A 27,592-nucleotide genomic window follows, 5' to 3' on the forward strand; every position below is an offset into this window, starting at 1 on the left:
GTTGTAATGTCACCACCACCATTCCCTGCTGCAGCCATTTCTGCAAGAGCTGGAAGAGTCCATCCCTGAAACTAGTCCAGCATGTGGGCAACAGGATTTTACAGCCAAGTGCCACAAATATTCACATTTCAGAATTCAGATTCTATTCAGATAATGGCAAAATGTCCATCCAGAGATCTCTGTTATGGCTTAGAGAGAACTTGTACATGACTGTTCATAGGAGGACCCCTTTGCTTGTGAAGCCACCTCTAGGTCAGTCTCTCTTTCTCTTTCTAAGAGGTGCAGTGATGCCTCCTGGCCCCACCAACCTCACACTGATGGGTTATCCTACCGGCTAAAAGCATTTTCTCATCATTCCTCGTGAGACCAGCTCCAGAAATTTCCATGCCCGGTCACAGTCCCTGTGAAGTCATGTCCCCTCACACCTCTCCCGAGGATGGCACCTTCTCAACCACAAGGAAACTGTGTTGTACTGCTGGGTGATGGCACGTGGCTGACACTGAATAAGCCCAGGTATGGGATTTCTGGTTTACAGCAGATTGATGTCATGATAGCATTTATTTCATTTTATCAATATAGAGAAATAAACATATGCACAGACCATGTTTATTTCACTCTATCAAATATAATTTTAACAAACATGACACAATTCTTACTGTGCAACAGAATGTCTCTGAAATATTATAAGTTTCAGTGCTTTGTAATTGTATTTCAGTAGGCACAAGAAGTATTTTACTGCACAGTGAATGCATTTCATTAAATAGTATAAATTTACACTCTGTTGTAAATGAATGTTCATTTTACATTGTAATTTTTTTACTGCAGAATGTTGCCACTTTAGTATTCACTGTAATCGCTCCACTGTGTTGCAAGCAAATGTCATTTATGTGATATGTAAAAATTCAGAGAATTCAATTTAAGGGATCTCAGTCTGAAGTATAAATACATGCAAGCCACGTAACACAAATAAACTTACTCCAGATGGTTGCAGATAAAATGAAATCTTGCCATCCTAAGAAATAAAATTCCCAGTACAAATATAGGCAATTCAGTACACTTTCTGCTGACCAAAATGGCCAGAAAAAATTAGCACCAATCCAAACATAATAAATTCAGTGAAGTTTTTGCCACTAATACAAGACCAAGCGTTGTTTTCTAGATGGTTTAACAGCTCTTCCATCTGAGTGTATTTGAGAATCTACATAGATTCCCACAGCTATTTGCCCCGGATAGTACCTTATGGTAAATATCTAGAAACAAAAAAACTATTGGTACAATAAACCAGGCGATTCTAAAAGCAACAATGGGTTATTTGCCTCTCTCCATTACAGCTGCCTGGAGTACTTACAGTACAGCCCAAGAGCATTAACAAACAGCCAAGCTATTTCTTCTCTGTTGATAGCCACCTTATTGCTTTCAGCAGCTAGCAAATTAAGCCTTCAAAATAATTCTCATGTGCACTGACTGTAAAGTGAATTTAAATTAAACTAATATATTACAAGAAAAGTGAGTACCTCGCCAGAGTTCTCAGCAGCCTCTTTCTTCTTCCAAAACCAGCCTCTCTGCACACAAATATAGTTACACAGTTCACACCTGCCAACGTGCATCTGCACATACCATATGGTGCAGGACACACCTCATCCCAGCACTCACACACATATGTATTTGCAAACACCTCCTGCCACTGGGAGACGGATGAGTCCAGCCAAGTGCTACTAAAACCAAACAACAAAAGCCTTCCTCCTCTATCAGGCACCCACGCGTCCTTAAAAATTACTATTTACCCCGGTCACACTCAGCAGATGAAGGTCTCTGACTGCCCCTTTACAGAGGGATACAAAGCCAAAGAAATGAAGGTGCTGACTCAGTGTCACAGAACAAACCTTTTACCAGGACAAAGACTTGAGGAGAAATCTTGCAGAGCCCTGCTGGTATCCTTCTCCTTGTATTTATCTATCATTCCCAAGCCTCAAGTTTGGACCTGGGAGCAGCCTGCGAGGCTGTCTCATACCTTTCACTTGCTGGCTGCAGTGCAGAACTAAACATTACACTGAGGAGGTTTTGATTGCTCTGTATTCCTGAGGTGGTATAAAAAGGATGGAAGTGAACAGATCGATCTGAAGTGCTCTAAAACAGGCTATGGCCTCCAACACACTTCTTTGCTCTCAGGCTGCTGGAGAGATCCGAGCCTTAAAAGTCTGGAAATCCTAATATTTTTGAGATTACCTACCTCTCAGAAATGTAATTATTCTTAGTAGTTATTCTGATGAAAGTCAACTTAGATGAGAATTTGAGAATCGATTTCTTACCTTTTTATCAAGTAATAATAATAAATTATTTTAAATCCTGTTCCTTTTGTTTCTGGACATTCATAGCTCAGTTTGCCTTCTGCGCCTCTAGCTTGAAGATTTTAGCTTCCACTCAAGAACAATCCTAAAAATCTCTGCTCTTATTATTAAACTCAAGTTAGCCACCTGCAAGTAATGCCCTGCAAACATCTCAACAGGGTATCATAAAAGAAATGGCTCTTTAAGTCTGTCACTAGGCACAGTCAGGTTGGAAAATGGATATAAGCAGATTTAAAGGCAGAAAACATGACTCCATCAGTGCTGTGAAAGAATTCAGTACATACAAAACAGAGTAGAGAGAAAGTCAGCAGCAAAATGAGAGCAGCCCTTCTCATGACAGGTATTGCTTTTCCACAGGATCACAGTAGTCACAGACTGGTTTGGGTTGGAAGGGACCTCAAAGCTCACCTAGTTCCAAACCCCTGCCATGGGCAGTGACACCTTCCACTAGACCAGGTTGCTCAGAGCCCCATCCAGCCCGGCCTTGAACACTGCCAGGGATGGGGCAGCCACAGCTTCTCTGGGCAACCTGTGCCAGTGTCTCACCACTCTGAGTAAAGATTTCTTCCTAATATCTAATCTAAACCTGCCCTCTTTCAGTTTATATATGGGCAGATAGTGACAGGACAAGGGGCTTCCTTTTTAGAAGCTCCCTTAAGGCTGCTATAAGACCTTCCCAGAGCCTTTTCTTCTCCAGGCTTAGCAACCCCAGTTCTCTCAGCCTGTCTCCACACGAGAGGTCCTCCAGCTCTTGGATCACCTCCGTGGCCTCCTCTGGACCTGCTTTAACAGGTCCACATTTTCTTGTACCGAGAGACATTTTCTGGTGTGGCTGCTCAGCCCCTTGCAGAGCAAGGCAAATACCTTCAGCCTTGCAGCTGAGGTGCCACAGGACTGGGAAAAGCAGCCCCAGAGCCATTCAGCAGTTCCAGGGAGCCTGATACACAACCTGTAAGCCCCAAGACGTGTTAGAAGACAGCACCTGGACAGCATCTCCAGATGTTCTCAAATGAAGTTTGTGCTGGATAGGGACACTCAGCTGGGAAAAGCTTGAGGCTCTTCCACCTTAGCTAGGTCGGGATATTACACTCAGTGCCCTTGCATCAGGTCTGCAGTCAAGGCCAGCTACTTTAACACTCTATTACTGATGCTCACACTTCTCCCATCCTGCAAAAGTGTATCTCAGCTTCTCCTCATTCACATCCCAACTGAGCACGGCTTCTATTATCAGATCTTTCAGTTCAAGAGCTGCAGGGTCACTAACAAGCTTTCTTCTGTAACCTCAGACACTTCAGAGGACTGGAACTTAGCACTGCAAACTTCAACAAAACCAGATCTGGGTGAAATAACTTTTAATATTCCCTCAGTATCAAATAAGGAATTCCTAAATCACAGCCAACACAAGTCCTAATGACTGCTTTTCATACCCAACTGCACATGATGACTCTCCATAACCTTTATGCACTCATACATATGAAGCAGCCACTCATTTTATTACTCTGTGCAGTGCAGCAGATTACCAAAATCTGTTCTACACATGCTTGAGACATGTCCAGTAACTGCTGGCATTAACACATAGTTGCTCCTGGATTATTCCTCAGCATTTTAAAGCTGCCCATGGCGTTACCTGGTACAAGATTGGATTTACTAGCATTGCATTTCCCAATTTAGCCTTCCAGGCTGGAAGTTTCCAGCTCCAGTCCCTTGCAAGCCTGTCTGTTATGATGTGGATCCAGCATCAGAGCAGTGTAGGTGCCCTTTTATAGGAAGGGACCGATATTGCTGGATGGCAACTGTGTTATCTGCACTGCAGGTCACAGAGTATTCCATGTTTCCTGCTAATTAAATTCACTGTTGGAAGCTCCTTACATCTCCACGTGATACATAACTGCAGAGTTGGATGTTGCCCCTAATTGCTTTCTCTAACAAGGTTATAAAAGTCATGCTGTTATGTCCAGATATGTCAGGGCCCCGACAACTGTACATGGCCAAAAGTGACATTAATACCACACTGAATTGTACCAAATTTGGATATTAATGAGGAAATTTCAGTCCTCTTCTAGTACGTTCTTATTGTGATCATTTAAGAGCTGTGTTTACACAGCAATGTTAAGGAGCATTAAAATATAACTGAAAGTAAAACTCAGACCATCTATAGAAACCCAATGATGTGTGAAGTTTAAGATACAAGATAGACTAGTTAAGCAGCATTATTAACTGCCAGGTTACACAGTTTCTCTAATGGCATATTACCCTTTGTTTTCTTCAGCCCAACACTGAAGTAAAGTGAGTGAGGGAGTGAGTAAATACCCCTGCAGATTTCTTGCAATGACCGATTAAGTTCCTCAGTGAGGAGATAAATGTCAAGAGATCACTAAACACAACACGACCAGATGCCTTTCCCGTGCTAAATAAGAACTGCTGCACAGTTCAACATTTGAGCTAAATGGATAAGAGGGACAAAGCTGAAACTACACAAAACCATCCCAGATATCACTGTTTCTAGACTTAACAATGAAAGAACTAGGGAAAAAAGCAAGTTAGCCCAGTCTGAAACAATCATTGCTGTTTCCATCTAAAACACACACTCATTGGGAACATGGCTCCTGTGGAAGCCTTGCCTGGGCACAATCGGTTGTGTTACTGGGCAAAAGATGAAATTAAATAATTAAAATTAAATGTCACATTATTCACCCAGGCCAAGAAGGAGAGAAGGGATCCTAATATTCACATTACCCACGGGTACATTCTGCCACTCCTTGTACTCCTGCATTCTCACAGATATCAGAGGCAGAATTCACCCACACAGGTTTTGACATGTGACCTGGAATTCTGTGTCTGTGTTGTGCAGGGATAGGTGCCACTGGACCATGGAGTGTTTTTCTGGGGTAATTGCCTATCAGTCAGGGAAATTGTGCCTTAGAAGTGCCTACTGTCCAGCCCTGAGACACCTCCACTGCAGTGGGTAGAAGTGCCACCCCTCAACGACCCCTGCAAACCAAACCCACGTGGCACAGGCTTGCCTAAAACCAATAGTAATTGATTATTAGCTAATTAATCGGTTAATCACATTGCAATATGCATGTGGCCTAGAAAATGCTCACTAGTCCTACATATGCAACATGTTTACATTAACATTTAGGAAAGCTTAGTGGCTTCCAAGTTGCTTTATGTTTGTACACAGTAGAGATTTCTAGAAAAATCTGATAGGGAAGCACAGTGTAACTAAATTATTATCACAGGCACCCGAATGAAAACAATCCTAAGGCGAGGCAGCTACGATTGCTTTACACACAACTTGCTGCTTTCTCATTATATTCTTTATCTATTGCTGAGTCAAGAAAAAAATCCAATTTTGTCAAACATTTTAAGCAAAACATAAAGGCCAGGGAAGATTTCTTTCTCAAATGGCTTTCTATTTAGACATGCCTTTATCTGAGACCGGAGTAATAAAACATTTTAGCCTTTTCCAACAGCAAGATCTCAACAGGATCAAAACCATGAGCAGCACATCTCTAGCTAAAATGCAACACTGAACAAAGCTTGTTTTGCTCAGAAACAGTGGCTCACACAATGTTACATCAAGTTTTTCAGCTTAGAGACCGAAGAAAAAGCTTAGGTTATCCTGTCCCTTTGCAACTCTCCCAGTCCTTTACATTTCCACCAGGAATCCAGGTAAGACTTCAATGGCTTTGGTTTCTCTGAAGCATATTTTCAGAGAAGGCATTCAGGCTCAATTTGATCATGAGAGCGAGGCAAAGGGGGGAACGTTCACACAGCTCACTGCAAGCTTTCGGTTCCAAATGAGTGGCAGAAACTTGTTAAGCGATTTCTCAGATGGCAAAAAGAAAACCCTGGGGGATCGAGGCATTATTTGTTGTTCCGTGCCTGGAACATCCAAGAATTCCCTGTAATGGAAGAGGAGACCACGGGGAGCTGCAGATGTTCCCAGCAGCATTTCTCTGCAGCAGTAAAGGCAGTCCCTTCTGGCAGCTGTGTCACAGAGGCCCCGGTGACACTAAAGCATTAAGATCCCAGTTGGGCCGTGCTGCTGTTCCACAGTAGATGAGGGGAGACAATACCCAGGTGCCTGTTCACATTCTTACAAGATAGTTGTAAAAACACTAAATTACAGCAGCTTGGCACCATTTCCCAGACTATTACTCCTTTCTTAAGGTAATATAAAAGAGAAGAACTGCTCGTTCTCAGGTGCAATAAAGATTCTGTGTTAGGGCTACTGTCAGTGAAGTGTCACCCTGGCTCTGACACCACGGGCACTGTGCTGGCAGGAAGGTAGAGCAGCCCTGTTTCAAGAGGCTCTACAAGTCAAAAAGCACCTTACTGGGAGTATAAAAAGCCCCCCAAAAATGAAACAGTGAGAATTATTTCAGCGTGTACATTGCATAAGGAGTCACGGGAGAATGACATGAGTGGGTTGCAGAAAGCTCAACAGGCCAGCACAGAGGTTTGCGAGCTGGCTGCTGATTCTTATTTGCAATTCAAGAGGTCTGTGATTGATCAAATCATTGTTTCTTCTCCTCTGACTAAAGTCCTTTCTACCCTCAGGGAAATACCAAAGAACAAGGAGTGAGTAACTGCACTTGAGGTATAAACCTGTGGCATTTGGTGGGTATTTTAACTAATGCTGGCATTTCATTTAATGATATCAAATAAAGAATTATACAGCCTCATTCAGCCTGATTTCCCTCACGCTACTCCAATCAGCAGCAACTGCAATTTGAGTCTCAGGCTGAAGATTATATTTGCAAATTAATTTTTTTTTTGGGGGGGGGGTGGCGGGGGGTGAGGGAAATAAATCTGTTAGTCCGTGGTTTGATCAAAACTTTGAAAGCTAGTCTGCTAATGAAAGAGTGAAATCTTGGCTGCAAAGTCAACAGGAGCTTCATCCAAAATTTCTCACAGCTCTTTTAATAGCATAAATGTTTCAAGCTAGTACATCTGGGTCTCTGAAACAGTGGTAGCAGTATTTCAAATATTCTCAAAGCCAGCTACTTGGATGGGCTTGAATTGGTGACAATAATTGTGAAGATTAGCTTCTCAGGCCAAAGAGAAACACGCCAGGGCCACGCAAGCAAGCTCAGTTCTCTCACAGGAAACACTTGGGCAAAGCAGGATGCCAGGGCTTCAAAGAGGAAAAGCTGGAGGGTATAGAAGCACACGTGCTGAGTGGCAGAAAATTAACAATTTTGATACTGCAGCTACTCCAAAAGACGTATCAGCGAATACAATGAGGCAAAGAAACAGAACAGTAGAACTCAGTGCAAAAATAGGAGAATCCAGCGCAAAAATAGAAAATACCTGGCGTGTTTGGGGCGCCAAGTAATCAATATTTGTTCCCTAAACTGTAACTGCTGAACTAAAAATTCACATAGGCCACAAAAGCATCAAGCAGAATTCAGCAAAGTAGCACATGCCAGACCTTTCCCTTCAACAGCATTCTCCACACAGAGCATTTAAGGCAGGTCATGAAACAGCAAAATACCAGCTGCCTGTATCTCCTTTTTTTTTTTTTTTTGTTACATTTCTAAACCAAACTTTTCTGAAGACAAATCTGACTGAGTTTAGATACAATGCTGTCTCTTGCTCCAGCCATCTAAATCAATTTGCTAAGCAAGCCAGATTGTGTGCCAATGCTTCCAACAATTAACTCGCAAGAAATCCTGTGATGAACCTTAGTCTCTTTTCACACTGACTTTATTATGCTTGCAGAACTTTACACTTGTTCATGTACAATGTGAAAATAAAACACTGTCAGGCCTAGCAGACAAATCAATGACCTAAATGTTCCAGAAAATGAAATGAAAAATGCCTTAGCTGTCCTTCAGGGCTTGCAGGAGCAGGAAGAAGTATCACCAAATAACTTGAATTCAGTAATTCCCCAGAAGCACCAGTTTCCCTAACCTTAGGAAATTCTGATGCAGTCAGTAAGAGAAAATACATCTCTCTGGCAGCTAACTACAAAATGAGAAAGTGGGATGCTCAGGAAAAAGAAAACATTAAAAAAAGAAATTAATACACTGGAAAATACATATGAAGAGAAGGAACAGAAGATTTCTTCTCTGTCAAGCAGAGGGTTACAGATCTACCCTGTGGTAGTGCTTCCTTTCTGTGTCAATCCCAACCACATTTATTTTATTTATTCTAAACCCTGGCTTTGAAGTTAGTGGTTATGGGAAGGAAAAGAAAGGATGCATTACAAAACATCCCTTGATTAGCCATTTGGTCTGACCAGCTGAGCTTCTTCTGATGTTATGCAAGAGAAACTAAGCAGGCCCTGGAGCAGAGGATGCTCCTGGCCTTAACTGGAGCCCGATCAAATCATTGTCTTCCTGTCAGAGGGTCCAGTCTTGCAACCCTGGTGCTGAAATGGTGCTTTGATCACACCGTGTGGAAAATCGGCAAGAGCAACCATTTAATGTCACATTTCTGCTTTTACTCTACAGCTCTTATTACTTTATATGCATAAAAAATGCATGGCTGCTTATAAATCTTTGATTACAGTACAGGCCAGACCTGGTACGTTTTTCACCTCCCTTCCAGGATAACATCCAGAGAATGCACATGTGCCCTAGAGGACATGGGATACTCAGCAGATTTGAACACAGGCATTGATTCGACGGAGAGCAGCAGCTGTTCCCAAGAATGGTACCAAAACCAGGAAAGTGGAATTTGTCCTTTGTAACAAATAATTATGTCAGAATTCTGAGAAGCAGCCTCAGTGTTACAGTGGTTGGAGGCCAAGCTGCTCTCTTCCATTGTCCCTCCCCTCATGCTCCTGCTGTGAGACAGAGTGTGACCCCAAAAACTCTTATCAGATGAGCTGGTTTGATTATTATTTTACAGCTCCATATAAGAAAAACACCCTGAGAAAGGGACATACCTGACAGGCTAGCCTGGTTTCCTAAAAAAGTGAAACAGGAGACGAGAAACCTACCTGGTAGTTGGAAGGAATAACTCATAAAAGATGCATGGCTGCTACTGAGTGCATTCATAGATCCAATCTCCTACCAACAGCTCCCCTTGGCAAAATCACCAATGCACTGCCCTTTTTGCAAGCATTCTCCACCTTATCCTTCAGCCCTACTCCTCCTGCCTCAACCCCACCTCCATCCAGCCATCACAGCCCGTATTCAACTTGCTGCAGAGACGAGAATATCCCCAGAGAACCCCCTTACCAGTCTGGAAATGGCCCATGAAGGTGTACAGGCATCCTAAAATACCCTGATAAGCTGACAGAACGAGGCACTTACCAAAGGGGAATGCTAAGAACATGAAAAAGAAAAATAAGCATGAACATGCCAAGCAAAGATTTTGGGAGTGCACAACACGCTACCTGAAAGAGGTCCCACTCTAGTTGCTTGCCACGCCAGCAGTTGTCTTGAGAATTAACACAATGAAGGATTTGTGCTGCCTTCCAGTTTAAAGCTGATTTTTGAAGAAGGAGTTACTTCTCTGCTCATAGTTTTGTGGTGTGGTTTCGTTTCCCCACAAAAATTATTTGACTGGATTCAGGAGCCTGAAGGCACAGGCCAAAACCCCAGCATGATTTAAAGGAGGGGGCGGGAACAGCCCCTTCAGTCACTCAGGTGGTGGTGAAGGGAGATTTGCACCTGGGCCAGTTTCCCATTAACCTGCAGCAGCTCCTGGTGGGAATGCCCCACTTTGCCCAGCACTTTCCCAACCCAGTTTTGTGCCACCTCTGGTCTCTTTGCTGACCCCTTCCCCACCCTGCTACATTTTATGCTTTAAAACAATCTCGTAGTGCTCACATATTGTGCAGGCTCCCCTGTTTTCCAGCCTCCTTTGATTTTCCAGCCAGTATCAGGACAGCTGCTCTTTGGAACTGTCTGTTCCATGTATCAAGAGATTAAGAAGAAAATGTGTTATTTCCATGAGGGCTGACATAGCCTTTTTCTCCATTTATACTTACTAATTTTTTTTCCTCCTCTGATGCATTATATGAGCTCCTCTCTCACTTCCATTTTTTTTGACAACCATGTTTTAATATCCTTTAGAAAATGCAAGTTATTTAGCATACTGTGGAGTGAGGATAGGCCAGGTGTGGATCATTTTACAGGGAAACAAGTCCTCTTTTCTGTATTATTATCAAATCTGCTTCTACAGAGAGCCTTTCTCTACAGCTAGGGTACAACCCTCAGTAACCTTATGCCTCTTGATAAATATTCAAAGGTCACTACACCAGGATTTCCTCTGGAAGTACTTGGAAAACACTGGCCTGGGTGAAGGAAAACAGTCCAGTGTGAAGCTTGGCTTCAACAGAAAATCAGAATTTCTCAATGGTTAGAGCTGAATATTGAAAAAAGGAAAAACTTTGATTCTAGTTCCAACATTCCCTGAGGAGTTTTCCAAGAGGGAGAAATACACAATTTTACCAGGAGTGACAATGTGTTTTAAAGTGCCAAATACTTCTTTTTTTTGGACTTGCTGAATCATAGCACATGTAAAAACCATCTGAAAGGTACAGGCTGCTATGCAATGTTACCAAGGAGGCACAGTGCCTGTCTCAAACTCGCCTTAGATGGGATTTCTCTTTCCCTTTAAAAGTCTCTTTTACATGTTTTCCTTTCATTTTCCCCCCACTTAGCTTTTTCAATCGAGTTCAGCTGGAGGCTAATCCCTTTAATTTTGGGGTTATCTCCATCAGGGTACTTGAGAGAAATCAGTTCTAACTAATTAAGGGTTTAAATTCAAGGCAGAGAAGTCAACCTGCATGAGTCCACCTTATGGATACCTGTTCACAGCAGCCTGACCACAATTAAGCAGAGTTTGTTTCCACCATGGACAATCTGCAAGAGGATGTTGTGACAGGACAAGAGGGGATGGCTTGAAACTGAAAAAGAGTAGGTTTAGATTAGAAAGAAGTTCTTTACTGTGAAGATGGTGAGGCACTGGCACAGGCTGCCTGGAGAAGTTGTGAATGAGCTGAACCCAAGTCCTTTCCCTCCTTGGAAAGAACACTGGCCTCTAGGATACTTTTAGCTGGAAAGTATTCCCCCTCCTTCTCCTTCAGCAAATAATAATACAGAATAATAATACAGTTGTGTGTAATAATTTACTGTCGTAATAGGAAATACTAAAAATGCCAACAACTGTTCAGGCATGACCTGCTGGAAAGAACTTTTGTACCTTTAAAAATCAACAGTCCAACACTGAAGTGGGAGGATAATGTGCTCCCTTTTGTGCAGCTGAGTTTAATACATATGGGAGCTCTTTGTGAGCCAGCACAGGCATATGGGATCAGACACAGAGGAGGAGTTCTGAACTTTTCTGCAGACAGATGAATGAATTCAAGCCGAAGTAGCAGCACAGATCTTGCAGTAGCCAGTCCAAAAATAGTCAAGAAATCCCTTTTCTACATTTAGCACCGTGTGGATGGGTTTCTGTGTTCACTGATGAGCTCCTAGGCTAGCTCGAGTTTTACAAGAGCTGTAGCTCTTTATTTCTACAGCCAAAAGAGTGCAGGAGTTTTGAATATTAGCATGATATTATCTCCCTTTTTGCTTTCATTGCATTCTGCATGGCTGGCTCCACTAAATAACACAGAAATCTTAACTGTAGCAGAAAGATGGTTTTCAAAAAAGGGTTTCTTGGCAGACTATTATCCATTTTGTACCACTTTCCCTTGCCTTGTTCTGTCTCCTTTATTCTTATATGAGAAAGACAGACAGATTCTTCCTCTCCTTTTTCTTTCTTTCTTTTGCCCTGATCTAATTCTCGTGGCTGATATATAAGAGCACTGATACAACGTAGTTTTTCATTTTGGCAGCTTTTTTTTTTCAAACAGATTCCCTAGGATGATCCGACCAGTGACAAACGACCCAGCACTTCCACTTGGAATACTAACGCTGAATTATCTGGCTTCCTGGGGTGTGATGGAGATGCAGTGAGAATTAAAAAAAAATTACTGCACAGGAGCAGCGGTGACTGATGTAGGGTCTGCTAGCTGAGCTTTTGACCTCAGCCGTTTCTACAGTAACTGTGCACTGCATTGTGCTTTCTATTCTCGGACTTGCCTTGGAAGCCAATTAAATTAAAAGGCTATTCATTTCATGATATTTGTCTCCAGGAGGCTCAAATAGAAATGCAAACGACTCCTGTTCAGGGTTCTCTGCATCAGAGAAACTGATATTGTACTGCTAATTTGCGATAACACCGCCAACCAATATGCAATCTGCAGTGATTTAAAAGATGTGCATAGGATGTACACTGAACTTACAAACACTGATTAGGGAGATCATGAAATTAAATCCTCTGAAGGGCACGTCTTTCAAACTCTCAAGGCAGCTCTTTTTCTTGGTTTAATCAGATAGTTAATCACTGTAACTCAGGCTTTCCAAGAGCTAGATTCATCAATACCAGAAAACATGGATTTGTAATATTGAACAGTTACAGTCTCAGGAAAGTTTAGTGAGAAGAAAAGCTGTAAAAAGGTGGTTGGTAAGCACTTTGCTGCTTTAAAAAAAGCAGTGGAGGAAATGAGGGAGTATTTCTCACTAAAAATAAAGAATCATTTGAGGACTGATCCACCACTTTGAAAAAGAGAGAAACATATTCCCAAATACTTTGGTCTCTTAAGGACTAGTCTTATTTCCAGCTTAGTGAGAAATTAACATTTTTGGTCAAATCACAGAAAACAAATTGACATGAAACATTATTATACCGTGCTTTTATTCTAAATTAAGCTTGTGGTGTAGTTCTCCATGTCACTTGGAGCAACAGTAATTCAGATGTGGAGGAATGACCTTCACATTGAAGGGAACTGAGAGGATTTGAACACCATCCTGCGGGATGCGAAATTACATCCTGCAACGTGCCATTTGCAGATCATTTTCGCTGGCTGGCAACCACAAATTGAAACTTGCCTATCATCAGTGGCAGATCAAATGTTAGGGCTTTCCTAATGGCCATGGCACTGAAAGGCTTGTGGATAGAGAAGATGTGGGTTTATAACAGAGGCGTTTTATCTGGACATGGCTGGCAGGACGTAATAAGCCAAACGAGGCTGAAATGACAAAAACGTCTCCAGGCTTATGAAAACCTGGAGCACTATTTCTAGTTTAGACAAAATTGTCAAATACTTTAACTACCTTTTCAGAGAGATGAAATCATTCTGGGCCAGAGTCATTCACCTGCAGTGCTGAAACCCACGGACCTTCCACCAGGGGTGAGCTTGAAGACAGTTCTCTGGGTTAAGCAAATGAATTTGCTTCCCTCTGCTTTGATGAAATTAGTTTTGTTTTCTTCCCTTCCTGACTCCCAGTAAAGTTCCAATCAGTCATTGAAGTATTCAAGACAGAAATATTTAAAGTGAAAAACTGGTAAGTAAGAATAGGCTTCTTAAAATGGCTTGGAAATAGGAGCAAATATGAAAATTTCATGAAGGTCACTTCAGCATTTCTAGTCATTCTCTACTACATTGACTAGAAGGCACTCAATAAAATGAAAGGTGAATGATTTAAAAGTGACTGAAGGAGAAGCTCCTTTTCAGCCTGAGGATTTTATGCCACAAAGTAGCAAAACAGGTCAGCTGTTTTTGCCGGCTTCTAAAAAAAAACCACTGTAGTGTACTGCAAACCAAAACACCTGGAGGGGTTTGCATGTGTGCATGGATTTGTTATCACAGCACAGGTGGAACAGCAGAAAGCAAGATCTGCACAGTAAGGACCAGGAACTCTGTGCAGGCACAACTTTCTATAAATTGCCCTGTAATATTTTTTGAACTATCTTCTGACATGGTTGGAATATGCCCTGATAAAAGAGCAGATGTTGCAACAGAAAATGCACGGGTCTATTGGATATGGAGCTTCCAGTCCTTCTGTGTCCTTTGTTGCCTGATTTCCTTGCTTTGAGATAGTTTTTACAGTTGCTATTGTAATAATTGTGGAACATTAACTTTGAATTTGATGCAACAGTGATGGGGCAAAATTTTTTTAACCTGCCTCAGTTTCGCAGCTTAGGTGATGAGGTCTCATCAGAAGAAGGATGGAAAATTATCTTTGTTAATTCATTTTTGTTTGGTTCTCCAAATATAACAACCAGTTTCTAATAAAAACTCCAATAGCTTTCCAAAGATTTTGTCTTTTTGTATGACTTCTTCCAAACTAAGTCTTTTCCTGAACGTGAGTTTATTTGAAAAGATAGGACAGAAAGTGGATTATTTTAAATTCATTTTTCTTAAGGAAAAAAACCAAACCTATTTTAAAAGATTTATTTTTCTTTTTCAAGGACAAATTTTTCTTTTTAAAAGAAAGGCATCTTTGGAAAAACCTGAAGGGAGAAACTCTTAAGTGGAGCTCACTGCTGCAATTTAACTGTGCCCAAAGACACAAGCTAGTTTTGAAGGACTTGATTTTACAGAAGCAATGGCATTTAATTACAAGAGCTAATGATAAAAAGAAGTGTAATGGAGGGGAAAGAAAACTTGTTTCATGTAAGGATTTAACAATGCATTCAGGACAAGACCTGATTAGGACAAATTACCTCATTTTTTCTCTTTGTATCAAGTGTTCTTCACAATCACTTCAGGCACGTTGTCCTGTCCAGTGGTATGAGAAGATCTGAGATCTGGAAGTTTATTCCTGTGAAAGTAACAGAGAAAATACACTTTTAAATGTGGAAAAGTATCTGACCATCCTGATGACTGTGAATAGTGACAGTGTTATCAGATGCTGCATCAGGCACATACTTTATTATGTTATTTTGCTTTTGTATTTGTAACACAGAAAATTTAGTACTTTTTGCACGAGTACTGAAAAAAAAAGGAAAGAAACACAAAAATAGTTTTGACTTTCTATGTAAACTTGAGCATTTTTAAATGTAGCTCATTTCAAAAATAGAAAGCATTATCAAGGAAAAAAAATTTGGTGAAGAATAAATCTATGGGAGTTTTTACTGACACACTCCTCTTATTCACCGAAACACGGCACCTCATTTTGGGCACACATAAAACATGCACAGCATGGTGCTGATAGAGAACACCTATTTCTCACTAAGAGTAAATTCAGCAGGCTGTGCTGTTCCAAAGCATCAATCTTTGGTGATATAGAAGTAGGACATCCCTAAAAATAAGCCCTTTTTAAGGAAGATGAAAAAAAAAAAAATTCAGTCACATCATCAATAAAAGCTTACTAAAGAAAAAATTCCCTGAGACTTAAATCAGAAGCTCCTAACTAGGGCCCCCCCTTAGTTAAATTTCTGGGGTTTTCTAAGGAAATCTATTGAGATAAAGGAGTATAAAAGAAGATATAATTTTATGAGTTCATTTGTATAATTAGAGGTTTAAACTATGAGGATCAGCCATGTTCTGTCTTGAAAGGTCAAATGCATCTGAGTATTCATGTTTTAAGAACTAGGCCGAAAGAAGATTCAAAATCAGAGGGTATTTTGACCAAAACTTCTAAGTCTCTCTCAAGTAAACCGAAGTTAATTAAATAAAATTGTTCATGGCTGATTAGAAAGTACATTTGACCATCAGTTGCATCTCACATTCTGCTACCTACCAGCTGGAATGTTGATGAGACTTTTTATAACTTCATTAGAGCTACCTTGTGGAACAATTTAATCCTATAAACCCTTACAATGCAGATGCACAAGTAAAACAATACCAGCTGCTGGCTTCTGGTCCTGTCATACTGCTCTACCTCTTCTTACCGAGGGAACCTCCTGAGCAAAGTGATTATCTGACAAGCCTAGACAATATTTTTTTTTTTTTTTCTGGGGGGATGAGCAGGTAAGTTAACACTAAGAGGACAATATCCACCTATTTAATGGCTTGGAATTATTCTTTTGATCCTCTTGCTCAAAGAATTCTGCAAGGCTCTGGTACAGGGCTGTCCTCTCTCGCCAAAGAGAAGAAAAAGCCTCAGCTAAAATGAAACATTTGGATTTTCAGGATAAAATGGCTTAATGTCTTCTCTACAGCAAAACAGCGGAAGAAAAAGAAGAGGCAGCATTGCAAACAAGTGAGGTGACACAGCTCAACACGCAGCACTTCTTACTATGCAGCACACTTGCCAGTGCATCACATTTGAATGGTACCATTTATCTTTATAACCCTTTTCTTTCTAGTCTGTATTTCATTTCTTTCCTTGTCTGACCTCCAACTCCTCTGTCAGAGGTGGTACAGACAATAGGCAGCAGCAACGGGAAGGAGAGCAGAGGCAGAGAGAAGTATCAATTTATACCACAGAGAAGTATCAATTTATACCCCAGTCTTGGTGACTAATCACTGAGCAGCATCTCTGCAGAACTAGCACAGTCTCTGAAAGGTTCCCATATGTTCGAGGCTGACTGTGTGCACGTACGACAATCAGCTTCAAACTATAATCAAGACACTAGAATGCAACTTTGCAAAGCAAACAGCTGAGAAGATCAGCAAATACTTGTCAGAGAGAAGACAACAGAGCTTTGGAGGGGAGAATCTGACTCCCACCAGCGTGTGGGAGCTGATTGGTGTGTTCAGCCTGGGGAGGAGAAGAGCCCTTGCAGAGGGACCACTGAGGGCACTGCACCGATGGGACCTCTCCCTCATGTCTGAGAAGAATGGCAGCCAAGCTGTGTCACTCCTGTTTCCCTCCAAAAAATAACCTGAAAAATTACCTGCAATGCAGGATGGATGTTGTCTAGATAAATTCCCCCTGCTGTGGGGGTTGAAAGGATTATTCTTTTTATTGCCAGCCCCCAGAATGAACCGTACAAGCAGCCTCACAGAGCAGCAAGGATCTGAGTGATTCAGCTTTTCTGCACAGCAACAGCAGGACAATGTGCTTCAGTCCTAACAGGTTGGCATCAAACTGCCTTCTCCCCCTTCAGGGCCTGAGGACTTCTCTTCCACAGGACTCCTACGGCTATCCCAGTAGTGCAGCCCATCATGCCACAGGCGTGCAGTGGCACAGATGGAGTGCACGTACCCTGGCCTCAGTTTGCAGCAGCAGCTACACGCAGCCTCTCTCCCTGTGCACATCAAACAGGGTTCATGATAATAATTTAAACATTTCTTCTTGCTCTCCACTTGGTCCCTTTTTATTTCAGTATCCTGAAGGGCTCTGCATAGGAAAAAGCAGGTGTGGGAGTAGCTAACGAGATATTCATTAAGGGCAGATTTTGATAGAGATGACAAGACAAATCAACCCCAAACTTCTGCTTCTCAGCATTCAGCTTTAAGGATCGTTTTGTTTTACAGCCAGAAAAATTACCTGCAGCAGCACTGCTGGGGTACTAAAGCCTCCAGCCACATTTAGCTTCTATTTCAGCTAGTCTGCATTGAATATTCCCCTTGGAAATTCAGAGAGCAACTACACTGTGTGTTACTTGTATTATATAAAGACAATCAGGATGAGGTATTTGGGCAATGACCTGCTTGATTTTATTTTTGGCATTCTCTCCTTCCCTCCCCCCCCATATATTTGTGAAGCATGAAATACATTCACCCTTCCTGACTCAGTTCTATTCTTTTTCAATCCTGACAGAACACTAGAGGTTGGTAAGTGAACTGTGCTAGGCTGGGTCATGTTTTCAAATGAAGAAAAAAACACCCCACAGCCCTGAAGCAGATTGATATAATTTTGGTTTCATAGCTGACAATCATTTTTCATCATTGTTTCAAGCATGAAAGATTTAGCAGAGGCTGCATAAAACTTCAGTGGCACAAACCTTTGATGTTCTGTCAAGCAGCTTTGCTTTTCCCCCTGTCATACAGACAGCAGTCACAAATTACTCCCTGGCAATCCTAGGTGAGGATTATGAAGATTATTAGAAAAAGATGAGGTTTAAAGAGTTATTAAAAGCACCTCTGCGTTTCAGCAACACGAGAACACGCAATTGTGTCCTTCATAAAAACTCCCTTGGTTTTCTTATTTTTAACGTGCTGCTGATTTTCCTCTGTGTCAACTGATCTCTTTGGTTGGGCATTTTCACCTCTGGTTCCAAGTAATCAAACTGTCACGAGCATCCTCCTAAGAGAAAGCACTGGAACAAACAGAAAACCACCACATTAGCAATCTGCTTGTGAGCTGCAAGCACATGCACCGAGGCTGAGCAGAGCACATGTTTCTCTGAAGGGCCAGTTGTGCCACTTGCAGTGTGACTCTGCAGGATAAAGCTATGTGGCAATATAGAATTAGAATAGAGTGTCCTATTTTATTTTAAGCTAGTACCATCTGTTTCACTGCTGATGAATCCAGGGCAATTTTTTGCCCTGGCTTGAGCTCCATCGGGTTGTCCAGAGACTTCTTGTAGCCACCAGTTTAAATTAAACAGGTAAAATGCCACTACAAGAACTGATGCTTAAAAATCCGCGTTTTATCCAGTAAAGTCTTTCACCTAAATAACGTGCGTTCTTATTATTTTCTGATCTGCAGTTTGCTGTGTTCTGTATTTTGCTGTGACACTGGATTCTGCAGACCCTTGGAGCACACACTTTCTCAGCTACCAACGCAGCTTTGGGGATGCAGGTCTTTGAGATCTTTGCTTCACTACTGCAAGTGATTTTTATCATCCAAATGGGCTTTAGCTGTAAGACAGTGATAACAGAACTCCTCCAAGTAATTGATCTGCCCAAGGTTACGCAAGGAAGGGAGGTTAAAGAACAGCAGCATCTTCCTCAGAGCCTTGGAAATTATTACTAGGGATCATTATTAAGAGCTTTGAATTTTGCAATGATGCTTGGGCTCTGTTGCAAATACTTTATAGGAAACTGCCCTATCTGAATAATCTCTGATGCAATCTAGGAAGAGCAGCACAGTATCCTGTCCCTCTACAGCACAGGAGTTTAATGAAGGAATGAGAGGAAAGTAAGAATAACTAGTGGTAAGTCAAAGAAATAGGCTTAGTTGTCTGTAGAAGATTTGCAGATGAGTGTTTTCATACACATAGTCATGTGGAGAAAGACAGGCATTCAGATCCCCAAAACTGAGCAATTCACTCCAAGTGCCTCATATTTCATGGCTTTCAAGATTTAAAGTGATGAAAGATCAAATCAAGCAAACTTTTCCTGTCTTACACCTTAAGAAGTCAATGGTACTATACACGCACCATTTATGGGATTATATTTTGCTGTGCTAGCACTCTCACTTATTCCTCAGTATTTAATTATCAAATACCTCAATGAACTCCTCAGGATACAGCTACAACTCAAAAATTATTCACTGAAAAGAGCTGTTGAATAACATTTGACACACACAGGAATCCATTTGTAGAAAATCCCCAATCAGCAAAATGCATTGACTAAATTATACACAATTAATTATTCATCCATCTTTCACCACACAACTCTCCCCCCTCCCCTTTGACAAATTCCTAAACCGATCAAAATGCTGATCACAGCCCGACAGTTTATACAGCCTCTTGCCTTTATGTCTCCCTTCCAGTTTCTTCCCTCCAGTCCTTTAGTAAGCAATCCCTTCTGGTTCAGCAATTTGGCGAACCAGAGAAATTTTGACTTGCAATTATATAACTGCTGCAAGGCACTCCAGTCAGCAGGAATGCCAGCCAGGAGATTCACAGCTGGAAAAATGAAGGCACAGCCGTCTCCCCCTGCCATAGGACTTTTATTGGGTGTGCAGTCCTCAGTTCTGAAGGCTTTGATTTATTGGAGGGAGAAGCAATGCGAAAACACTGTCAGGCTTCTGCAGCCACTGAGATATTAGACTGCTCCATCCACGTACATCACACTCAGGAAAAGCACAAGAATCTGGAAGGCTATAAATTAGAAGATCCTGGAGGTGTGGAGTGGAAGGAGGAACCAGGAGGGTAAACTTGGCTTGTGATTAGCTCTAAATCCTGAGAAACATGAAACAAATGCTAGCTGTTTCATGAATTACACCTTGCCTTTCACAACTGTTCCTTTATTTGTAATTCTCCAGCAGAAGTGCAGACCCACACTCCCCCTGCTCCTGGCTGGCAGCCACTTGGGCCAGCAGGATCTGCCTGCTCTGTTGTGCTCTTTTTCCCCAAATATCTTCTTTAGAAACCACTTATTGAGATCTTAGACCTGATGTATTTTTAATTCTGCTGTGAAATCCTTACTTGGAGAAGATGCTGCTTTGGCTGACAAGGCTTTCCACCAAGCTGTGGATCACACTCTTTTCTCCCCTTCACATCTACTCTATTCCCACTTTTTAAGGGATCCCTTTTAAAGGGATCTCTTTTAGTCAAGAGAAATGAGCTCTCTCTCCCCACCCTGTCTGCACAGTGCCTGGTTTATACTATTTATATAACAACTCTGCAACTATTAAAGGGTAAACTGCAGCTACAAAATTCACGCTGCACAGATTTCTAAACCTGAAATAACTTTCACTTCTGTGTTACAATTTGTACTAGATCCCATGGTCCAAGGCTCTGTAAACTATTTTCAGTCCTGAACCAGACCCATAACTTCCTTCACATCTGATTTCTGGAGTGTAAGGTTCTGTGTGATATTCTGTATCCTCCTCAACTCTAAGCCTGCTTGCAGGTGATCCTCCTCTGCATGGATTGATCCCAATTAGCCTAAAAAGAGCCAGGGCATCTTTTGCTCCCATCCTGTACACAAGCATGGAATCACTTAAATTCCCTGCACAAATATCATCATTCAGATCTTCAGCTCCTCAGCAAAAAGGGACCTTTCCAGCAGAACACATTGGACTAGACCTCCTTACTGCAGGGTTGTCCCTATAAAGCATTTCCTAGGGCTCGCTCCTGGCTTGATGTGGGAAGAGAAGGCAGGAGAGCCTGCAATTTTGGGAGGGGCAGCTGACTACAGCTCTTAACTAGTCATTTTGCAGCTAACCCTCTGTAAGGCAGCTCTCTTCCACATGGTAAATAGGCTTATTTATTCTTCTCACATCTCATTACTAATGCTTTCAATGTATCCTAAGTAGACAAGCAACCAGCTTCTGTCCTTGGATACCAGCCCAGTTCTCCTTGACTTCACCAGCAGGCACAGACTATCTGAGGAAAGAATTCAGCACAGTATAGTATTTACACTACATGCTAATTATTAAAACAGCCACCAGCTCCTGTTTCATAAGCAAAGATATAAATTCCAGGTCATTACATAAAATGACTTTATAGAGCATTTGCAGAGACCATTAACTTAGCTACAGCTCTCAGTTCACCCTTCAGAGGAACAGGGACATCTGAAACAGCAGCAGCCCACTCTCTCCTCTCCTGCAGAGTTGTGGTTGCAAACCAGGAGGTATGCTGCACATCTCACTCACTGCCTGGTCACCAGTGGGAACTTCATTTAAATTCTGTGGGCAGCAGGTGAGGGAAGGGATTCAGTCCCTCTGCTCTGCTCTGATGAGACTCCACCTGCAGTGCTGCATCCAGCTCTGGGGTCCCCAGCACAGGAAAGACATGGACCTGTTGGAGCAAGTTAATTAGATGGATGGAGCAGCTCTCCTGTGAGGAAAGACTGAGGGACTGGGGTTGTTCGGTCTGGAAAAGAGAAGGCTTTGATGTGACCTAATTGCAGCCTTCCAGTACCTGAAGGGAACCTTAAAGGAAGGTGGAGAGGGACTATTTGCAAGGGCCTGTAGTGACAAGACAAGGGAGCATGTCTTTAAACTGAGAGAGGGCAGGGTTTAGATTAGGTATTAGGAAGAAATTCTTTGCTGTGAGGGTGCTGAGGCCCTGGCACAGTTTGCCCAGAAAAAGCTGTGGCTGCCCCATCCCTGGGAATGTTCAAGGCCAGGTTGGATGGAGCTCTGAGCAACCTGGTCTAGTGGAAGGTGTCCCTGTCCATGGCAGGGGGTTGGAACTGGGTGATCTTTAAGGTCCCTTCCAACTCAAACCATTCCCTGATTTTGTGGCACATCAGGAAAACCAATGTGAGATCTTGCAGCTGATCCAACAAGAAAAGGTGAGGGGGTGCCTTCCTGTGAGTAAGACCGTGCTACAGAGCAGAGTCATTCCCAGGCCTCTCTCAGGAGTCCTGGGCCTTATTTCTCCACCTGTAAAACAGGGCTAATACTTCCCTCACACACAGGTGATAGGGAGATGAAAGATGCTCAAAGATTAAGTGTAGTCCATAAACACATGACAAGTTTGATTCTGTATAAGCTAGCAACAACTGTAAATTTCAAAGGCAATTCATTTCACAGATTTTAGTGCCATTTCCAAATGTTTATGTCTACTCTGCTACTGCAGTTCACTTTGCAAATCCACAGCTGTCAAATAGAAGTCATTAAGGGAAGGGGGAGAAGCCATAGTTTTTGTAAGAAGTGATCAGGAGCAAATTAATTCATGTAGGCTATGAATTTTGCATCAGTAGGTTTCAGTGCAAATCCAATTGTAGTAAACAGTTTATATTCCCCCCTCTAGCTATTGTTTTGAGCTATCTTCAGATGCATACTGATCTCCCTGAATGGCTTTACAGGCTCTTAACATTGCAGAGTTTTCCTTTGCAGCTGATAACCCAAGGCTGGTACCTTCAGGCTAAAAGCTGACACTGTAGAGCTCATGAGTAGCAGCTCAGTGGAGCTGTGCTGATGGACAGCTGAGGGTCTCATTTGTAATTAAAGAGTAGAAAAATTGATTTCTGAAAAACAGTTCTGGGATGAAGGTGGAGTTTGCTATGAACTCAACAGCTCTGGAGTTTCAGACAAGAGCTTTTCAATTTTTTTTCTGTGCAGGGAAACAGCCTGTCAGAGGTTTGTGCTTCCACCACCTAACCGGTAACGACTCATTGCCCGCACAGTTGCGCCAACAAACCGATCACAAAATTCGAAGATGAAATCAAAAGAAATTAATTGTAGGTGATTTACCTAATCCAGTCACAGCACAGCTCCAGAAACAGATTAATGAGCACAGTCAAGGAAGCAGGGGTATGTGAACATCCCTAAAACTATGAGACCGTCTGGGGAAAAAAAGGCCTCTTTTGGTGGCTTTCCCAGCAATCAGCTCTCAGAGAAATCATCCTCACCTGACATGATCAAAAAGCAACTGATGAGAGCCCTTAACCTAGTAGGAGTCAATTTAAAAGACAAAAAATGGCAAAATGGAAGCCTTTCTCCTGACACTCACTGTTCAGGGCTCTTGTCCATTGTTAATAGCCATTAAAAGATTTCTCCCAGACATTCTTTGTGTCACTTCCACTGTCCTCATCCTGCTGGTTGGTGGCACGCTGAAGACCTCTTCCTGCCAGACATTTAAACAATGCCCAGACACGCAACTCACTCCAACTTAGATCTGACACTTTTCCTCAAGATTAGATGGGCTACTTGCAGAGACAGACAACTCAGTAACTTCAAAGCTCCCTGCCTTAGCTAACAAGAAACAAATTGCTTCCCCAGTGACTCCTCTCGAGGGACTAATGCAGGATAAACCTGTGATATTTGCATTAATTCATCTTTAAATATAAAGCAGAATAGATTCTGCTTCTTTAATATATTTTCACATTATTTAAATGGACTTGTTTTAAAAGCCAGTAACATGTTTGCTCTGGGAATATTTTGCATTTATATTTACCTTTTGGCTGGCAGTTCATTTTATGGGAAGATCTGTTGGAACTAAAGCTGTTGAGGATTACAAAGATTTTAGAAAGGATTTACATCTGAGGCCCCTTTCATCGTGATTTTCAGCAATGCTACTTTTCTTAGTTTAGTGACATTTAAGGATATTGGAAACATTTTGGTGACAGACCCCACCAGCGAGCTCAGCTGCCTGAGGAGAGCTGGGCTTTGTTGCACCTGTCCTGATTCCTGCTGCCTGTGGAGCAGGTTTTATCAGCAGATATCAAAGCCCTCTCTCTGCAGAGGTGCTCGATTTCATCCTCCCATTCTTCTAGTGGGGGAAACTGAGATATGAAGGAGAGAAGGGAACAATACTGCCTGAAGGCCAGCAGAAAAAGGGTTAGTTTTTTTCTTGTTTGCTCACAGCAAGCACCATAAATTACAAGGTGCTCACTCACTCCATCCTCTCCAGTTATGTCAAAGTGCTTTGAGACCATTTGTAGGGTATTCCTGCACTACCTAATCTTGTTTTAGGATTCACTATCAAGTTATCGATGCTTCCCTCTGCTGCTGGGGGAACTCTGCAGCAGACCATGTGTAGAAGGGACCTGGTATCACCCCAGTGCATTTTCAGCATCTTTTAGTTTAACCTGACAGTAGAAATGGACTTCAGTAAGACCCTGTCAATGGAAGGACCCGAGGCACGAGTCGGTTCTGGATGGGAGAGTGTGTGTGCAAATCTGTAAGACTCCGTAAGCTCAGACATCCATCAAAGTGAAGAAAAACCTTTCTGGGGCTCAGCTCCTCTTCAGCCCAAAGAGCTCCCAGGTTCCAGTCACTCTCATAGCATTGCTGGCCTGAGAAGGCAGAGCTGCTGTGCTGTTCTCATTGCTGCCCTAACCCACAGCAGTGGCACATGGTGTCACACGGTGTTGGCAATGACACCCCACTGCCCGAGCAGCTGCATCACTCCTGGCCTTTGTTTTACCTCCTGATTAGCTGCAAGAAATTCACTGTCACGCAGAAATCAGAGTGACTTGCACTGCACTGGCTGGGAACAGTATTTGTGCAAAGATTCTCTAAAGGCATACGTGAGGTTCTGTGTTTTTTAATAAAGTCTGTAACTGAATATTATAAAGAGGTGGGGGGAAATCAATACTTTGGTAGCTGGGTAAATGTTTTTGTGTTCTTTACTGGCTCTAAGATTTACTGTTTAGCCACTCCAATTCCCATCATGTGCAAATGTTTCCTATATTAACAGGAGAAGAGTGATTTGTGGGCAGTGAATGGGAAACAGGACATCAATTTAATGGGGCCATTTGGGGTTAGCACAAAATGACAGAACAGCAGGAAGCAGTTAAAAGCTTCCCACTCAGCAATCAAAGGCCTGCAATTTTGAGTCTTTTCCTCCAATCAAGTAGTGTATTGATGAGAAACCAGTTCTGATAATGACCTTTGAAAGACCTCGTTCTGGCCTTCTGGGGTAATTCATTTCTCTAACTATGGTGTCCTAACAGGAGCTCAGCAAATGCATGTCATCTACACAATCACTCCAGATGCATGACAAATGGCAGGAACCGAGGGGAGGAGATTTCTTTTCCCTCATCTTGGCTGAATTTTTTTCCTTTGAAGGCTCCTGATCTGACTTACTGGTATTGCTTTTTTCTATGTGCATCTTCCCCTCTCCTACCTGCCTGTCCCAGCTCATTGAAATTATGGATAGACCATCCTTACTAATTCATCAGTCCTACTGTAACTCGACGCATGAGTTCCTTCCTGTGCTGCATATTTTTACATTTCATTCTGTAAGGCTGCTCCTAGATCAAGTCACGCTCACATTTCATTCCAAGCTTTAGTTCAATTAATATCACTTTTTTGGCAGTGCTGAAAAGAAACTCTTCTTTTTCTTTCAGAGGCAGCCGTGGAGTGCTGAATGCCAGCTTCCCTACATGGGAATGGTAGGTGTTTGCTCTCAGTCCTGCTAACGTCAGGAGCTGTATTTCTTTACACAAAAATACATCTTCAACCAGTGACAACAAACGTGCCAGCACACACTGAGCTACTGGAAAATATCAGGAAGGAATCAGGACAACATAGTAGCTTTCAGCTGATTTTAGTGACCGTTCCACCACCTGCCTTTTGAGCTCCAGTCTTCAGTTTTAAGGTTCTTCTGCCTTTTCTCAGTGTGCTGGAGATGGTGGTAACCATGATCACTGTGACTGCGCTGCTGGGGAGCTCTGCTTGTAAAACAGGAACAAAACTGACTGCCATGAGCTGGTAGGGACCCCAACTTTTAAATATCTCATGCTGCACTTCAGTGACTTTTCAAGCTCCTAATACCAGCTCAGAAACGCTGTGAAATGCTGACCCAGGATGAACTCCCTCTGTCAGTTCAGATTTGTTCCAAACCTCGGCAGGCTTTCTGCCAGATCTGGGATCATCCATCCCCCCCTCCCTGCAGCTGGTAGAAAGGTGACACAGAAATCACTTGCTAAGGCCATCCTTGTGTGCCCCAGCTAATTCCCTGCAGAGGCATCATGGTGAGCCCATGCCGGATTCACACCAAATCATTAGGAGCATTTGAAAAGGTGACACAGCACCCTGCTCCTGCCATCCTTGGAAACAGGAAGGCTTCCTCTCCCAGCTGGGTCTTGGGATTCCTGCTCTTTGTCATCTTATTATAAGCCAACAAAGACCACGTGTAGAGGGGGTGAAGGAGAGCGCTCGATACGACAATTACAGGCTATACTTGAAAATTGTTGTCCTAAGCAGGGTCAACCAACCTGCTCATACCCAGGCACTGAGGAGGAAAAACATCTGATGTAGGATATATTGTGAAGAAACTACCACATGAGGCGTGGAGGACAAAGGCAGAGACATGTATGGACTGTATTCTAAGGCAGCAAAACAAATTTTCCCATTGTAGGGTCTAGGAAAGTCTCAAGCACAATCAACTTTTAAAAATCATTTAAATAGTTGTCATGACTCTATTCTTACCTTGTGTCTGTTGATTTAGCTCCCACGATGCCTGAATAGCTTTCCTGAAGCCAGTTTGCTGTCTATTGTCTGTGCCTGATGAGAGCTGTTATTTCTGATTAGATGCTTTTCCTCTGTATTCCAGATCTCTGTTCTTCCTTTCCCTCCCTCAGCACGTTTCTCCCCAAGCTCTGAAGGTGTCTGATGTAGACTCCACCTCCAGCATGCCCTAGTGGGTAAGAACAAAGCAAGAACATGTCATACCTTAGCCTAAGGCCGCAACCAAGGGGAAATATCTTCACATCTGGAAGTGCCTTTATACTGTGCTACCCTCATGCTCTGGAAGTTCTGCAGGATTTTAGTATTTCCAAGCTAAATATGGTTCCATCATTCTTTTATTCATAAAAAGTCCCACTACAGAAACAAGCCAGAACAAGCCAAGCTCCAGCTGTCTATGAATTTACTTTATTGCACTACAACTTCCTAAGAACAAGGCGTTAAAGAAAGCAGATGTTTCCATGTGTGCTTTTAAAGGCGATGTGAGCCCTGTCTCTCAACACCTCCCCTGAGCCCACAGGGACCATTGACTCTGTAAAGACAGAAGCATGAATTAGCCCTTGCAGAATCATAACTCTTACACCCCACAAAAAAAGTGAAGGAATGCTCATTTTCCCTTTTGAGCACAACCAGCAACTGGCTGGAGAAAGTGAGGCTAGGGAGTACTGAAATACATCTGCACACACAAAGGAATTGTCCTGCCTCTCCTGCCATGCTAGGCCAGTGTTCAGCACATCC

At 42.4% G+C, this 27,592-nt stretch overlaps 1 long non-coding RNA gene across 2 annotated transcripts in view; it reads right to left on the minus strand.

Moving 5' to 3' along the window:
• The window catches only part of LOC126640196 (uncharacterized), a 92,425-nt gene extending 65,408 nt beyond the window's left edge, over nt 1-27,017 (minus strand). For both annotated transcript variants that reach the window (XR_007628952.1, XR_007628951.1), the window contains exons 1-2: nt 26,819-27,017; nt 14,871-14,968 (exon numbers count right to left, since the gene is read on the minus strand). This is a non-coding gene — a long non-coding RNA (uncharacterized LOC126640196). The remainder of the gene's footprint in view (nt 1-14,870; nt 14,969-26,818) is intronic.
• Nucleotides 27,018-27,592: the final 575 nt, after the last annotated feature.

This window comes from Myiozetetes cayanensis, unplaced genomic scaffold, assembly GCF_022539395.1.
Source record: "Myiozetetes cayanensis isolate MyiCay16 unplaced genomic scaffold, myiCay2020 scf2-11, whole genome shotgun sequence".
Classification (NCBI taxonomy): Eukaryota; Metazoa; Chordata; class Aves; order Passeriformes; family Tyrannidae; genus Myiozetetes; species Myiozetetes cayanensis.